This window comes from Penaeus monodon, chromosome 29, assembly GCF_015228065.2.
Source record: "Penaeus monodon isolate SGIC_2016 chromosome 29, NSTDA_Pmon_1, whole genome shotgun sequence".
Classification (NCBI taxonomy): Eukaryota; Metazoa; Arthropoda; class Malacostraca; order Decapoda; family Penaeidae; genus Penaeus; species Penaeus monodon.
Window position 1 is genome coordinate 21,096,660 of NC_051414.1, and position 396 is coordinate 21,097,055.

Sequence of the window (396 nt, forward strand, 5' to 3'; positions counted from 1 at the left end):
CTTATTCATCATATACCAGGTAATGTATCACTATGATTTTTTTAAATGAAATTTCCTCTCTAATTTATGAAATTAAAATTAATCTTGCATTGTCTATTTACTGTTAGGAAGCTAAGACGTGTTTCTATATATATATTTTTTTTAAAGAGATGCTAACTTTATTCATACTGATCACATTTGAACAAGCATTTAAGTAACAAAACAGTTCTGTAATTGCGAAATCGCAAAATAGCATCCTTGATCGACTATTTACTGTATCTGACTATAATTTGGTACTAAAACTAAAGTAAATCAAATGAAGATTTTCCATTATCCTCCCAATATATGCCTGATAATATTTACATCGAATGCATCTAATGTGTGAGTAATAGTGATAACAGAACCACTACACTGATA